The sequence below is a fragment of the Dendrobium catenatum genome, unplaced genomic scaffold (assembly GCF_001605985.2).
Source record: "Dendrobium catenatum unplaced genomic scaffold, ASM160598v2 fragScaff_scaffold_1617, whole genome shotgun sequence".
In the NCBI taxonomy this organism is placed as follows: Eukaryota; Viridiplantae; Streptophyta; class Magnoliopsida; order Asparagales; family Orchidaceae; genus Dendrobium; species Dendrobium catenatum.
The window spans coordinates 403,656-420,079 of record NW_021320079.1 but is presented as its reverse complement, the minus strand read 5'-3'; the positions used below and the strand labels follow the sequence as shown (position 1 = coordinate 420,079).

General features: G+C 33.1%; 1 non-coding gene across 1 annotated transcript; it reads right to left on the bottom strand.

Annotated features, from left to right (window-relative positions):
* Positions 1-15,301: 15,301 nt before the first annotated feature.
* On the bottom strand, positions 15,302-15,408 carry LOC114581247. The gene has a single exon (XR_003703136.1). It is a non-coding gene; the product is annotated as a small nucleolar RNA R71 (small nucleolar RNA).
* Between the last annotated feature and the right edge of the window lie 1,016 nt (positions 15,409-16,424).

The following is a 16,424-nucleotide window of genomic DNA, read 5'->3' as shown; positions in this document are numbered from 1 at the left end:
CATATTGAATGATTTGTTTAAAATTATTTTTTTAAAATACATATTTAAATTATTTAGAGGTTAGGGTTTCCTGATGGAAATGAATCATAAAATACAATATATATCATAAAGTATGATTAGTTCATTAGTATTAATGGCACCATTAGTTGTTAAATTTCTATTTTGTATACCTTATCATATAGTGTGATCATAATCATATGGTAGGATTAGTTCAAAATAAATTTCAACTCAATTTTCCTCACTCCCTTGTGTCTCTGTGCACGATTGCCAATTTAGCATACACCCTTACATATGAAAACACAAGAAATTTAAAATAATGATAATAAAAATACAATCTCTTTTAAAATACATCCTACTCTACCAAACTTGAGTCTTTAACAATAATGAGTTGTGTCTGATGCTTCTAAAATGTTAGTACACACAGAAAAGACAAAATCCAATATATATTTTAGAAAAAATAAATCTCGATAAAAAATATTAGTTAACATCAAAATCACAAGCTAGGGATCCTAGATTGCAACAAATGAGAGTCTTCACCTTTTTGGGATAAGGCTTATGCTACAGTGTTTTCTAAGCCTGGTCATTACTTTATCTCAAAGTCATTTCCAAGCAACTTGGATAACCACAATTTATGCATCTCCATGACCACCCATTGTTCCAACAAATACTTTAGGCTCTACTATTCTATCCTAACTAAGAATAGTCTTCTTAATAAATATGATCATTATTTTTATATAGCTAAGATAGTTTCCATCATATCCCTCTCATACATAGTCTTGAGTCTCACCCTGGTTGTGAGCACAAAAGTAAAATAGGTGATAGGTCATTGATCAAACATAAATAATTACCCCAGCCCAAATCCTAATACATTTTCCTCCACCTTAATGGGCCTCTTGAATTTGTGTAGTACTAACCTTGGTACACTGGTCAATCTTCTTCAACTACTCAAAAGATTTCATAGCCAGCTCAACTCATTTGAAATTGTCCATCTTTAGTTGCTCATTAAATGACCATACGATCATGTCATACCCTTATACCAAATTTTGGTAGTATTTGGTGAGTCATTAGAAGCCTCTTAGCTCTCTTAGGTTCTTAGGTCAAAGCCAATCTAGCATATCCTCAATCTTCGACAGGTCTAGAGCTACGCTAGCTTTACTCACCACATGTCACAAGTACTCCACCAATGGTTATATAAATGAATATTTTGTCAGGTTAGTATATATGTGGTTCTCCTTTAATGTGTTTAGTATCATATTTAGATGATCAATATGGTCTACACTTGTATGAATATATATCAAAATGTTATTAATAAGAAATACCAATATAAACTTTTTGAGATAGGGCTGAAAAACTTGATTCATGAGAGATTGACAAGTGGCTGAACAATTAGTGAGGCTGAAAGGATTCAAAAAAAAAACATTTTGATGACCCTCATATGTCATGAAACCTTTTTTTTATATGTCCCCTGTCTTAATTTTGATCAGGTAGTATCTTGACTTTAGGTCAATCTTCAAAAAAAAGATAGCTTCAAACAGTTTATCCAACAACTCATCAATTATAGAGATATGAAACTTGTCTAACATAGGGCCCGATAATTTACACAAAACATCCAACTTTCATCTTTATATTTTACTAGTAGCACGGGGTTGGAAAAATGACTCACACTAGGCTTGATGATTCCTTTCTAAAGCATCTCTACAATGAGTTTCTCAATCTCATTCTTATGATTATGTGGGTATCAGTTTAATCTTCAACTTATAAGTGACACTCCCTCCTTTAAGGTAATTGCATGCTTATGCTCCCGAGGTGCCAATAACCCATTAGGCCATTGAAAGAACTTAGAAAAATGTTTTAAAATATTTTGTACATAATCAACAGCATCTATCAGCTTTAACTAAATGAACTCATCTAATCTTTATAGCTCCACCAAATAGACTAGCCCCATTCCCTGTGCTAGCTTCATAAAGGTTTTGAGTGAAACTATGGTTTTGCATAGACTTGTATATCCGCACAATACCACCACTTCCCCATCTACATGAATCTAAATAGTCAGACATTTCCAATACACCTTCATTTCCCAATCATCTATAGCCATTTCAACCCAAAAATCATATTAGTGCTAAAAAAATTTCAAGTGAAGAAAATCCTACACTATATGTATAGCTCTGAGTTCCAATACCAACCTCTTATAAATCTCCATAATAATCCCTACATTCCCCATTCACATCATGATTCCATGGCTCAATGTATCCACAAATTGTAATCCCAGCTGATCAATGATCTGATTGGACATGAAGTTATGAGTAGCTCTGCTATCGACCAAGACCATCGTTGGCTATTCAATGATCTATCCCCTCCCCTTAATGGTGTGATTTGGAGTAAATCCCACAAAATAATTTAGGTACACTTCCACCACTTTAATGAGTAGATTCTCTCTTCCTTCTTATCCTTCCTCTACCTAGTCCTCCCTTTTAGTCTCTTCTGCCTCACAAACTAGATATACTTGGAGTGTGCGATCCTTGCACCAATGTCTCATTGTGTTATTCTCATCACAAGAAAAACATAAAAAATTTTCTTTCTTATCCTGCACTTCTGTATCTGTAAGGTCCATAAAATTGGCCCTGGGAAAAACTCCCCCCACTAATCTCATTTGGTGCCTCAAACATAGATGATGCTGTCTAAGTCCTTAGCACCAATGAAATTGAAGTACTTCCATAAAAGCCTTTCATAACCCCACTCTTACTTCTTTAAAACATCTTCTTTCATACTCTATTATATGTGCTAGCTCCATCATCTCCTTCAAACACTTAAACCTTAGTAAACAAAAATTTTCTCATATAACTGGCATGAGGCCCTTCATAAAACTTCCTGAAAATATTGCCCCAAAAATTCCCCTCAACCTCCCATACAACAACTCAAACATTTCCCTGTACTCCATGACAATCCCCTCCTTCCCAAATGGCTCAAAATCATTGCAATAAGTAATCCTTTAACAAACCTTTGAAGAAAACATTAATCCTTTTATTTGTAATGGCTCTTTATTCTGAGGTAATTCCAAGGTGATTCTGAGGTGCTCTAGGGTTTTAATCCCAGACCTCTACTTTCTTCATCTCTGGTGTTTTTCCACGATTTTTTCTATTACTTTTGCATCTCTTGTTTAGTTTTCATCCTATTTTGGTTTTGGTTCCTTAGTGTGTCTTAAGGTTTTTAGGTTTTTGGGAGATGTTTATCCCGTCATCATCTATCCCTCTGCCTAATCTTCTTCCTAATGGTAAATCTCGTTCATTTAAGGATGTATTAGTTGGCGTGTCTTCTTCCTCTTCATCCAAACTTCCTTTTCTTCACTCTTATTTTAAATGTTATCTGACATTGTTACATGAGGACTCTATGGTTTCTATGCTCGTTGCACCTTTTGTGCTAATTCTTGTTGCTAAGTTCATGCTTCGACGATCAAACCTGGATGTTATTCACAAGTTTTTTCTTAATCTAAAATTATCTAGAATGTTTTATGTCAGTTTGTTATATTCCAAGCATATTGTGATTCAACTTAGTAACGATTTAGATTATAGTCATATTTTCTCTTGGAGAGCTTATTATATTCAGGGCTGTCAAATGAGACTATTGAAATGGACACCTAATTTTGATGTGCATGAAGAATCTCCCATAGCTCTTGTGTGGAATTCTTTTTTGAATCTTCATTTGCATTTTTTTGATTTGCAAATCTTATTTGGTTTTGCTTTTATCTTTGGTAAATCATTACAAACTCATCAACCTACAACATCTATTTCACGGTTAGTTGAATTTGATATATCAAAGAAGCATCCGAATTAGGTCTAGATTTGTTCGGAACCTAAAGGCTATTTTCAAAAAATTGAATTAAAAAATTTAACTATTTTCTATTCGCATTGTAAGATGCATGGGCATGGATTAAATGCTTGTTATAAGCTTCACCTAAAACTCCGAAAGGAAACTCTTCTAAACCGTTGCTTAAAAGTGTTTTACATTCAACTGAATTGGATATTGTCACTCCTAATCCTGAAGGTATTATGGGGAATGCCTGTTATGTACAAGTTCCTATTAAGAATTCACTGATTTTGAATTTTGTTTAGGTTGAGCAAAATCCTTCTACTATTGATGATTTGAATCAAGTTCAAGAAGTTAATCTAAACTCTATCTCCCCTTTACCTATCATTTTACATAATAAGAAATATCAAAGCATTGATACTAAATTTAAGAGTCTTTCTAATTCTAAGAGGCTGGATTGATTAATAATATTATTCTGGATGAGGATATTGATCAAACTAATGTGATTGCCTAGGATTTGGTCCAAACCAAAATGGTGAAGGTGATAGGTACTAATATGGTAAATAATGAAACCGATGTGGAAGGAGGTGGTTACTATGAGGAAGAAGAAATGCCTCTTTCTAAGGAACAATCAGGTTTGATTAATGATAATAAGCTTTCTTTAAATTATCATTATCATAGTGATGCTTTTAGTGACACGGAGGATATGGATAAGCTGGCTAAATGTTTTACTGGAGATAATAATGATAAAAGTTATACCAAGGTCGTGGTAGGACAGGTGGGAAGAAAAATAATTTTGTCTTACAATCTCCTAGAAATGTCCTTTAACATACTTCTCATTAATCACTTGTATTTATGTTTAATGCAATTATTTGGAATGTTAGGGGCATTGGATGCCAATCTATTAAATTTAGAGGTAAAAAGTTATGTCGTATTTATAATGTTTTGATTCTTGTCTTTCTTGAGCCTCTCATCTCCTCTGACAAGTTACTTGGTAGTGCTAAATTTATGGGATTTAAATATGCTTTCTTGAATGTGGCCAATAAAATTTGGGTGTGTTGGAAAGATTTTGTTCAGGTGGACATTATTGGTGATTTTACTCAAGTTATTCATTGTAATATTGAAAGTTTTAATTTTCAATGTTGTGCTTTCAAGTTAAATATGCTTCCTCTCGTTATACCGAAAAAATTTTATGGGATCAAATTACTTACTTTCATAGTATTTACAACCTTCCCTGGATTTTTGGGGGAGATTTTAATACTATAGCTAACCCGTCTGAATGCATTGGGGGCTCCCTTCTTATCTATCATTCTATGAAGGATTTTAATAGAATGATTATGGATTTTAACTTAATTGATATTGGTTTTTCTGGCAAAAACTTTACTTAGAATCATGGGCATTTATGGCAAAGCCTTAACCGGGTTTTATTTAATGATGATTGGCTTAACTATTTTTTTTATACTATTATTGAACATCTGAGTAGGACCCTCTCTAATCATTTTCCTCTCTTTATTTAAATTAAGCCTAGAGTTAGGGGTGCTCCTTCGCAATTCCAATTTTAAAATATGTTGTTATTGCATGATTTTTTTATGAATTGTGTTAAAGATAATTGGCATGCGCCCTTATACTCCGATAATGCTACTTCTGGTATGAAAAGATTATGGTTTAAGATTAAAAGGCTTAAGCTTTTTTTAAACTACTAAAACCATAATATTTTTAAGAATCTTTTTTCTAATATTTTAATTGCTAAATATAAAGTGAATACTTATGAGACTCAATGTAAAATGGTGCCTTCTGTAGCTAATTTTTATTTATTGAGAGAGGCTAAAGTTTTCCTTTCTAATTTACAAGCTTATTAGGAAATGTTTTGGAAGCAAAAAGTGGTTGTTAAATACCTGGTTGAAGGTGATAATATTACTAAATATTTTCATGCATTGGTTAAGAGGAAATGTGCTATTAATTGTATCCATAAAATTAATCGTGCTTATGGTTCTACTACTGAAGATGGGGGTGAGATTGCTAATTTAGTTATTCAACATTTTAATAATCATCTTAATAAAGCCTTTAACCCTTTCATTATTGACAATCCTTCTTTAATACCTACTCTTATTTCTCATGATGATAACTTTTACTTATCTAAACATCCTTCTTTGGAGGAGGTTAAAGAGACTATTTTTCATATGAATGGTGAATCGGTTGCTGGGCCGGATGGTTTTAATGATTTTTTTTATGGTAATACTATAACTAAGTTTTTTACATCGACTTCTATTGTGCTTATTCTAAATTGTTAGCACTTGGAATGATTTTAGACCTATTAGTTTTTTAACCTTTTTTACAAATTACTTTCAAATTTTTTGATGAATCATTTAACTGTGTTTTTCCTAAGATTATTTCTCCCTTTAAAATTGATTTTGGCAAAGACTATGCTATTACTGATAACATCCTTTTGGCTTAAGAATTTTATCAAGATTTGGATGTTAAGGTTAAAGGTGCTAATATGATTCTGAAACTTAATATTGCCGAGGCTTATGATAATATTGATTGGATTTTCCTTTACAATATTATGAAGTTATTTGGTTTTGATTTTGATTTTATAAACCTCATTAAACTTTGCATTGAAAGTACTTATTTTTCTATCATTATTAATGGTAACAGTTGTGGTTTTTTAAAGGCTTCTCCTGGGCTGAGACAGGGTGATCCCATTTCCCCAATCATATTCATTATTGCAGCTAAGTACCATTCTAGAGGTCTTGTTGATCTTTTCAAAAAGCATCCTAGCCTTTACTTCAAAACTTTAGGTGGCTTTTATATATCTCACTTATGTTTTGCTGATGATTTCATCATTTTTACGATTGCTTCGATTAATAGGATGCATAAACTTTTTAGATTTTTTCACAATTTTGAATTGCTAAGTGGTCTGGACCTTAATAAACATAAATGTTGTTTTATTTCTACTAAGAAAGTTTCTTTTGATCTTATTGGTACAATTAAGAATTTAACGGGTTTTATTCATGGCCTTTTCCTTCAAAGTATCTTGGTGTGCCTTTGTATAAGGGTATAAAGAAATCCTTTTTCTTATGATTTTATTATGGTTGTGCAGAACAAACTTTTGTCTTGGGATTATATATTTTTATGCTTTGGTTGTAGGTTAATTCTTACTAAGAGTGTCCTTTGTTCTATACATATTTATTATTTTCAAATGTTGTTTCCTACTTAGGTGTAACAAGATTGATAGAATTTTTTAATAAGTTTTTTTTCTGGAAATGGGGTGAGTAGCACTTCTAAAATCCACTGGTCATGTTGGGATAAATGTTGTGGTATGTTGGATGAAGGTGCTCTAGGGTGTAAATCTTTGAAGGATTTGGCCTATGCCTTTTCTTTTAAGTTATTGTATAATCTTTGTGCTACGTTGAGCCTTTGGGCTAACTTTATATTTGCCAAATATTATGGGGGGAAGCATCCCACCGTGTGTTGTTTTAGTAAAGTTAACTCCAAAGTTTGGCAGCATCTTTGCAAAGTTAAATGGGATGTTGAGTCATTTATTTTTTGGGGTCTTGGTAGTGGTAATATTTTCTTTTGGCAGGATCACTGGTTGGGGAGTCATTCTATTGATTCTATTACTAATACTTGTTCTAATGACACTGTGAAGGTTAAATATTTCTTTACTGAAAATGGTTGGGATCTTGATAAACTTTCTAGTAGTCTTCCAAATTTTATTGTTCATCAAATTATTAAGATCCCTCTGAACACTAATTCTAAAGATGTTCAATTATGTGCTTTAAATAAAGATGGGTTCTTTAGACTTAAGGATGCAAGGCACTCCTTTAGGGTTAAAAAAGAGGTTTCCAAAAATTTTCATATGATTTGGCATAAAAGAATTCCCTCTACGATTTCTATTTTTATTTGGAGAATTTTACACAAGTTTATTCCTACAAATGATAATTTGATTAAAAGAGGTTTTATCCTTCCTTCTAAATGTCAATGTTGTTAGCATATTGATAATATACATCATGTTTTTGTTTTTGTTCCTTTAGCAGCTAAATATTCGACTTATTTTGATAACATTTTTCATTTAAATTATTTTAATGCCTCTGCTTCAATTAATACTTTATTGAATTGTTGGTTTGTTAATTCCAAAGGTCATATCAGAAATGTCATTCCATCTCTAATCCTTTAGTATTTATGGATGCAGGGGAATAATTCTCATTTCAATGGTGTGGTTATGAACTTCCACAGAATTATTCAAAATATTAAAGATAAGGTTGTGGCTCTTTACTCTAAGTCAATTTCATTTAAGAATTTTAAAAACTATATTTCCTCTGTGGCTGAGCTAGGTATTAAGTTGGAGTTGCATAAAATTCATAAAATTCCTAGGATTATTTCTTGGATGAATCCTCCTTGCAACTTTATTAAGTTAAATGTGGATGGTTTTAGAATTAATTATATTGCGAGTTGTTGAGCTCTTTGCCTTTTCTTGGAGTATGTTGTGCATGTTTCTTTCAAGATGGATTTTCCTGTGTTTGGGTGTTTATATTTTTGATGAAATGGTTATTGGTGGGTGTTCCTATAATTTTTTTAGTTTAGGTGTGGTTCATTCTTCTCTGGCTCGTCTATTTGATTGGGTCTGTTGACCGCTAAACTCAGTGATATTGCTGGTGTTTTGTTGAATATCTTGAGCTGGATTGTTGGTTATTTCTGGTGTTTTTAGATCATGGTTTTTCATGTCTCTTTCAATTACCTTACTAATAGCAAGGATTATCTAGTGCCCTTCTCTTTTTTGGGGTATTGGTTTAGGATGCCTATTGTTCGTATGCGTGACTATGGAATAGTTATATGAATCTCATGTATTATTTTATGTACCTTGGTTGGTGGAATATGGGGTGGTACACTGTTGGTATTGGTGGCATATCTTATGGTGATTATTGGTTTTGTTATTGGTATTTTCATCATAATGTCTATTATTATTTTTGTTGTCTTTGTTCTTCTAAGTTTTACATTTTTTGCCGAATGTGATTAGTGCAGATGATTGTGATGGGAAAGATGGAGTGGACTGTTGGCTTTCATAGTTCTATGGAATTTTGGGTGCTCTCTCTTACACACCGTAGAATGTTTTTATGTTTTTTTTATAATTTTTCTTAGAATGGAACTCGAGCTCATAGGTTTTTTTCTAGCTTTTATTTTCTATAGATCTTCATAGTAGTAGTGAGCTTGATTTCCCTTTAAGGACTTTGTAATTTCATCTTTAATCAATGCATAGGCCCCACCATGGGTTTTCCCTAAAAAACAAAAGTAATCCTTAAACTCCTCCTATGAATAAATCACGTATCTATCCTTTGTCCACTAGAACCAAGTGAGAGCTTTCCCCTTCAGACATAAACCAACAATTTTAAGCTTCTCATCCTCCCTTAACACATTCACCACAAAATACCTCTCCACCCGATATACCCACCCATTGGCATCTTCCACTTTGAACATCGACATCTTCAACTTCCTTACCTTCGCTTCATCACCCCAACTTTCTCTAATATAGATACTTCCCCTCATGTATCGAGGGTGGCATTCTAATCCTTCTTTCATCTACCTCCCATGGCTCAGGTATCCACCTCCCTCTCTATTATCTAGCCCATTGCCCAAACAGCCTCCCATAGTGGTTGGTCGCCATACCACCTCCTCCATAAATCACACCATAGGACTTACTTCATGCTTTCCATTCATCTAGAAATCCATATCCATTCTTTCTCTGAGCCTTGGGGGGTGGTTATTGATGGAAGAATCTAGCTTCTTTAAACTACTGCCAATTGATCACCTTTCCCTTAGAATCGTCCTAAGGAACCCTGGTCAAATCGTGGTGAGGGTTAGCAATTAAAATTGCCATAGGGCTTTTGATTGCATCTACATGAGCTTCTTTATCGTCTCTTCTATCCCTCATAATCAGCACTCCATTCAATTTTTCAGAGTTGAAATTTTTTCTTTTATCTCGAATTTGATGTTTTACTTCCCCTTTAAGTGCATCAATTTTCTTTGCTTTAAATCATGGATCTAAGTTCCAAACTGCAAAAGTTTGAAAAACCTAGCAACTATGGTCTTCAAATAGCAAGAAATAGAAATGGGGATGAAGTACGCAGCAAAAATCAGCGAAGAGAACTATGATTTTGTTCCAGGACACATATCTGATACCAATTTGATGTGCTTTGGCATTAAAAAAAGCAACAAACTCCAAGAGATTCAACACAAAAATATTTTTTTATTGATAGAAAACCAAATACGAAAATAGAATGATACAATGGTCCTCTTTTTAGAGGACTTTCTCTCCCAAACCCAAGCTACCACTAGAATATCTTACAAATAGAAGACTATGACACCCTCAAATAAAATTCCTTGTACAAAGATAATATAAATCCTACTACTTATGTCAAACAATAAAACAACATATTCCAAAACAGCCCTCCCCCAATTTCCTCTCAAATCAGCCCCCAAATCAGCCTTCTCTAATTAGGGAATATCTCATAATTAATCTCATGCAATTCAGCTTCCAAATAAGTCCCCAAAGAAGCCATTTTTAATTTTAAAATATCTCCTAATTAATCTCCTTCAAATCTGCCCCAAATCAACTCTTTTTAAAAAGGAAACAACTTCTACTTAATCTCTTTCGTAATTGCCCTTCACACATATGAAATGATAGGTTTAATTAGCCCCACAAGGGGGGCTTAATTTCCCTCTCCCTTATTAGAATGTTGTTCAAACTTAGGTCAAACCAACTCACAATAGCCACATAATTGCCTTCACTAGAAAGCTTCCTACTAGGGACCTCTTCAAACCCACCTCTTTTTACCACTCATCACAACTCACATAGATTATTCAACATGCAAACTCCCCCTATCGTTCACATGATGCCATCACAAGAAGCCACATGCATCGATTCATTCACCAATGAACACCTTGTTTCATTCACATGTCATTGTTGATGTCAGTGCCTTCACCCTTTCACTCAACCTCGAATTTACTCATCCTGTTAATGTCAATCCCATCAACCAACTTCATGCCTTCTCCAACATTCTCTAGAACTCTTTTTCTGCACATGTTATCACTTGCAATTATGCCTTTACCCAGCAAAAGATGAATGCAAGAACCCCTCCTAATTCACTCGTTAAGAATCTATTTGGTGCACATCCAAAGCAAACTCGTACATGCATTTTGAAGCTAATTATATCCAATAAAGGAATTGCAGTTTGATACTTTGGTTGTAATTACAAATCGTATTATTTTGTATAAATAAGGATAATTGAATTCTATAATCTGAATTAAAACATTTATCAATGATGATATTCTAATTCCATTAATAATAAAGCATAATGTATTGCATTAAAAAATTTAAATATATATAGATTATTATGCATCATTCCTTGCTGATGAATAACAATTATATATAGGATTCTCTTTCTTTTAATTTAATTATAATTTTTAGTATGTCCTTTCGTTTTTGTCCAATATTATTCAGTCTCAGGGTCTGCAAAGACATCTTCGTTAAAGCAAATAAATGGAAATAAATGAATCTCATAAAGGTTCTTAAATACGCACTACTTTTTAATAAATGGGTCTTTATTTTCATTTATTGTTGATGAGGTGGGGATCATTATTTTCGGGACTTCGGGTAAAGAGACTGGAAATGGATTCCAACTCATTTTGTTTCCACATTAAGGTGCTACGATTACTTCGCATTAATGTCCGATTTTGGATGGTCTGTTTGATGTTTTTGTTCATTGTGAATATTACGTGAATTTTTATCAAGTAAGCTCTAAAAACTAGGCAGAAAGCGTTCTCAACCCTTAGAACGGGGAAAAAATACACATACAAAACTACCAAGCAACAGCAATTTTCCAAGTAGCACTGAAGGACAAGATCAGGCGGAATAAGCTACAGACGCAACTCGCTTTACATGGCTTTTGCTGTAACAAACTAGGCAGAAAGCGTTCTTAAATTGATTAAAAGTTATTAGAAAAGGGCAGACAGTTCTCATCATCTAGCTGTATGGTTGAGTGCTACATTGGAAATTGGGTATAAGCTGCTGAGGTTCTTCTTCAAGAATTTTTAATGAAATATTTTTTCCTTCTTCATCTTATTCCCAGTTTTCCTTCCTTTGTCTCCTATTTATTGCATTTCCTTCTTATTTCTTTCCCCTTGATTTCTTCTTTCTCTAATCTAACCCGTGGTATTTCTATCACCGATCTTGGATTCAATCATTACCCATGCAATTTGGTACTCTTGTTGCCATCTATTATGACATCGCTAATCTCACTCATTTTCACATCAAGGTGAACAACCAAATCGTAACCACTAAGGAAAAATTGGCCAAAAGTAGTTGTTACAAGTTGGAACACTTGCGGCAGTAGAATAATAAAGTTTTTAACTTTATAGCTAGGCACGAAGATCCAACACACACTGCCAAAAAGATGATATTTTCATAGAGGATATTTGGGGCGGTTTTAAAACGCTGACAAATTCACCCTATTGCAGCGGTTTAAACCAATACTAGTTGTTGCGGTTTTAATAGGTGCATGTAGCACCAGTTTTGATCGCTATCAAACTTGTCTATCGTCTTATATCTCAGTCGTGTAGCGGTCTTAAAACCGCCGCAAAGAAAAAGTAGCGGTTAAAATCTCCGGTACAGGTCAAAATTTGTGCTGCGATAGCCCTATTTTTTGATTGTGTCAAGAAGAGAATAGCAGAAGAATAGTAAGCGATACTAGAGTTTTTAATAGAAAAACCAAAGAAAGAGGAAAAACCACTGGATTTAAATTATCTAAATTGATTCCACTAGTGTTTATCATCGACCAAAAGTAGTTGTTGCATGTCAGAACACTAACAACCATAGAATAATAAAGAGTTTAACTTCATAACTTCTCACAAAGTTCCAGCATGCACACCAATAAGAGAATTTTCAAGAAATGTAAGGGATACGAGAGTTTTAAAGTGAAAAATAGGGAAATGGAAAAAAAAAAAACATGGCGTTTTGCTTTAGTAAAATGATTCCAGTAGTGTTTTAACATTATTATCAATAATGTCCTCCCTAGAGAGAAGATATTGATACGGTGAAAAGAACAAAGTATGTGGTTGAACATAAAAGATCCCTATAGCATGAGAGCTATATATAAGAATTTCGTTGCATGAGAGCTATTTATAAGAATTTCTTTGCTTCATTCTTTAGTCGTACATCTTTGAGAAGAGGATATCATGGAAAATATGTCTAGCATAAATCCTAGTGCAGACATTGGGGAGCTAGAGCTCGTGTTGATTGTTTTTAAGTGTAAATTAGATATTGTTTTAAGTGAATTATTTCAGAGAAAATGTGTCATTTTAGTTATTTTTTTGCAAGAAAAAACAAAAAAAAAATTCATAAAATTCTACATACTCAATAGCACTGCGGCGTCTGATGAAAAACGCTATAGTGCATGCTTCCTTCATTACTGCCAAAGTGCTCCAATTTGGACAATGCGACTTTGAGTTATCTGTTTGCAAGAGCTGTGGTTGTAACACAAAAAGCTTCGAAGCGTTATCAATGCCACATCATTAGAAAGTCAGCTTGTCAGCACAATTCTCTATTTTCAAATGTCGTGATGCCACAATTTCTCATGCCTTAGTGTCATTTTTGCACTTGAGCTCCACAACGCTCAAATGTTCGCAGAGACACGACATTGCAGTTGTAACTTCCAAGGTCCATGTTCTATCTGTGAAGAGATGTGGTTGTTCATTAAGTAATCAATCTACATCAAAAAGTAGTGTTGCTGTGGAAGGGCTTCAACACCAATTCTCTACTTCACTTCAAGGGCGCCACATCGCCTTTTTTTCAAATGCCATAGTGCCAGATGACTTTTTATATATTTTAAAAATAGTTGTGATGTTATGTTTGTAGGAGAATTCAATCACTTGAGTAAAATTCAGTACTTTTTAGAATACTTTTTCAGTTCTCTTTTAGAGTAAAATTTAAGATAGGTTAGGGAAGTACTAGATATAATCATTTGGAGTACTTAGTAAGAAAACACTTTCGTGAAACAACTCTATAATTTAAAGGAGAAGAAGTGTAGAGGAGACACTTCGATTCTTCCTAGAGAAATCACTTTCTTATATTTTCATTCTTCCATGAGTTTGATAAGAATAAGTTTGCTAGTTATTCATCTTATGTCTGGAATATTCTCTTATTTTTTAATGATAATATAAAATACATGTGAAGTACTAATGACCACTCTTGTTCTATAATTGTTAAAATATTTTCAATATTATCTAACACTATATTTTATGCATATAATGGCCATATATGTAGTTAGCATTTTGTGTGTTGTATATCCCTGATGAAAGATTACAAGAATAACCAGAGTATTAAGATAGGATGGTTGCATGCCTAGACATATTATATATAGTTTTCAAGGATCTTGAGGAGATACTATAGGTGTAGGAGATCAACAAATATCATTTTCATCGCAACAAGCTTGATAGAGATCTAGGGATGAATGTGCTATAAATATCATTATGAAGAGTCTCATTAAGAAAAATATGCAATTATTGTCATTCTAAATTATATTTATTAAATATTGTATCCAACTTTTTTACAGTTTTATTCAGAGATAGAATCTACTAAAATTATCTTTTATTTCAATAGAATAATTATTGTAATTAAAGTAAATAGTAGTTGTTTTTTATAAGTAAGCTTACTTCCTCTTGGGTTATACACTCTACTTTATCTTTTTTTTACTTAGTTTGGCATATATACTTGTGTATATTAAGTGGGATTTTGTTATTATTCATATAAAAGTAAACAAAAGCATTGTTTAGGGGTGATACAACCCTATTTTTACATAATTCAAAAAGTTCTCTTAATAGCCCCTATCAATATTTTGGTGCCGTTATTAGAGAAGTATTTTATTTATTACAATTTTAATTATATTGTTGAATTAATTGCATAATTAGACAAATTTATATCTTATTTCTTTTATTTCATATTTAAGGTTACATGCTTAATAGTCATAGTAAAGAACCTTTGTTGTTTGACGTTGAAATAAAAAGTACTCTAATTTCAAAAATTCAAAAAACTAAAAAGATTCTTAAAATGATATAACCTGTATTTGATAAAGATCATCCTAGACCTCTTAGGGATTATGTTAATCCTTTAGTACACATAATTCATTAGAGCATTAATAGAGATAGAATTCAAGCTAATAAATTTTAATTAAAACCTATCATAATTCAAACAGTTCAAAATTTCCAGTTTGGGAGAATTCTTACTGAAGATCCCAATTTATACTTAGTCAGTTTGTTAATAATTTATGTAACATTTGAGTATAATGGTGTAAGTGATGATATTATTAAACTTAGATTATTAACAATTTTTCTAAAAGATTAAGATAATATATGGTTGAATTCCTTACCCCCGGGCTCTATAACTACTTGGAATGAGTTGTCTCATAAGTTTCTTGTTAATTATTTCTCACCTTCCCAAACTACTAAACATAGAAATGATATCAGTTTTTTTACTCAATTTGAAGGAGAATCAATATATGATAGTTGGGAGAGATTTATGGAAATGCTTTAGAAATGCCCTCACCATCTTTTACTTGATTGGTTAGTTTTTCAAAACATTTTATAATGGATTAATAGAATCACTTTGAGCAATTATAGATGCCGTAGTTGAATGATCTTTAATGTCTAATCCATTTAAAGAAAGCCTATGAACTTATAGATGAAATTATTCCTAATAATTTTTAATTGCCTACTGATAGCTTAAATCCTAATAGAGTAGTAAGACTATAAGGCTATGATGCTTTATCAACTTTGATTGCACAAGTTGCAGCAATTTTTAAGAAGTTAAGCATAATAGAAAAAAATGTAGAATTTATAAGTGAATTATCTATGCAATTGGAGGATCAAAAGTTAATTTAAAATAATAAGGTGTAATTGATTAAAAATATTAATTTTATTAGAAGTGATACGTACTCCAAAAATTAGCTTGATCGGGCACGAATCTCGAAGCTAAAGCTAGTTGAAAACTTCAAAAATTAATTCAGGAGAGCACCTGAACTCTGATTTTCAGCGAGCTTTCCTAGTCAAACTGAGCTCTCGGAAATACGAAACCCAACGACACAAAGATCAAACCAATCCGAGCTCAAATGAGTCCGAATCAAGGTCAAAGCGCTATTGGAAAGGTTCAAACCGCAATTTGAGTTACCAAACGGTCTCCGATTTTGACGAGCTTATACTCGAATCGAACGGCTCGACGAGACGAATCCAACGAACCCAAGATTGCAAATTTCCGACATCATTAAGACCTTTAAATTCCCAACGAACGGTGCATGATCAAAGGATTCAATATCGGCCGTCCATTCAAAACACTCCCAATTCGCCCCTGATCTCACGCCTATTTACGGGCTATTCCACTCCAGAAAAACTAAAAATAGAGCCCTCATTCTACACCAAAGGGACTCAAGGGAAGAGAGAGAAGAAGAAGAGGAGAAAGGGGAAAATGAGATTCCTCACCTCCTCGACCACCGCCGGAGCTCTTCCTACCGCCTGAAGACGCCGGAACTCTGCCAGATTTTTGGGAAACGCCAGGAATTTGCAGAACTTTGTAA